Genomic DNA, 1,478 nt, shown 5'->3' with positions numbered 1-1,478 from the left:
TAACGTGGCGTATGTAATATGATACAAACATGGTGGATACGCCGCTGGTACTTCCTATATATAAATGCTTGTATGGTATTACATATCGTAACGTTATTTGAATCATTTCAATTTGAGACATATGACATTTTATACAAATGACACACTTTTCACGAGACATTGTTTTACAAACGACTTATCTTATACAAACACATTTTACATGGTTATCCGTTTAACCATACAGTGTCTTCTTATTTATACATATCATCTGATTTTATCGTTTTCAAATGATTTACAAGACAAAGCAAATTACAGGGTTCATGACTAAACATTTTCTCAAACATAAGTCATGAATTCCGTTTTCACAAAACCAATGTATCTTACAGGCATTTTTATGCTGACGTACCTATTTTCACATGTGTTTTCAGGAGATGATGCATAGGACTTATCAAGATATACTTAGGCGGACTTAGGCGGACCTGTGCCTTAGTAACTTAAAACGAGACAAGAACTAGTTAATTTTTGTTATGTACTATTTGGTTCTTGTTTAAACAATGTATACTTTCATATTTGATTAATAAAACGAAACTTCATTTGCCATGGATTTGAAACAATTGATTCTGTTACAACACTCCCCGACGTTTCCGCCACGTTTTGTATGTTCCACGTGGTCGGGGTGTGACAGTGACCTGGCTCTTTGTCTTTAGATCCAAGATTGAAACCTGGCTATCATCTAGCTTGGGTCTTAGGATTGACCTGGCACAACTTGACCTGCATAGACTCTACCTCACAGTAAGTTTTCTAAAATTAACAATTTAAATGCACCAACATGCTGACATAATCAGACAACTCTCTCACATAAACATGTGCATCAAAGATTACTCTCCCTCAAATCATACACACAAGATGAACCACTTGTTGATTTAAAACCACATTTTGACAAATAAGACACACTCCCCTTCACAACAATGTCATCATGTTTAGCACTTGGAATTTTGAAAATCAGCTTTCCAACATCAGTTGTCGAAAATCTTTTTGACTTTTTCAAAAGTTTATGCTAAAACACACACAAAATCTTTTTGGATTTTCTGAAAGAAAGTAAATGACATCAATTGAAAAATCAAGAAAATGCAGAAATGAAATACTTACAAACATATTTTTGTGAGTTTGTGTAAGAAGATCATATCAGTTTATGAGACATGTCACCAACACCGTTAAGCTTCATTACATTTTAAGTTCTAAACAATTCACCTAGATTGTCAGTATATCGGTCCACTTAAATTTTCACACAAAGTTCAACTGATCCGAGATACGATGTTAATGTTTTAATAACTTAAACTTATCCGTGTGTCCTACTACTTGAATATACTCCCGTATCCAGATCCCAATATCCAGTCTTACAGGTGAGTATACAACAGATGATATCTGTCAGGGGCTAGATGCGAGGGCCGTGAGAGCTCAGGTCGATACTTCCGTATACGCAGAGAGATGACGGCTTC

The sequence above is a fragment of the Helianthus annuus genome, chromosome 15 (genome assembly GCF_002127325.2).
Source record: "Helianthus annuus cultivar XRQ/B chromosome 15, HanXRQr2.0-SUNRISE, whole genome shotgun sequence".
NCBI classification, from domain to species: Eukaryota; Viridiplantae; Streptophyta; class Magnoliopsida; order Asterales; family Asteraceae; genus Helianthus; species Helianthus annuus.
Note: the sequence above shows the minus strand (reverse complement) of the source record.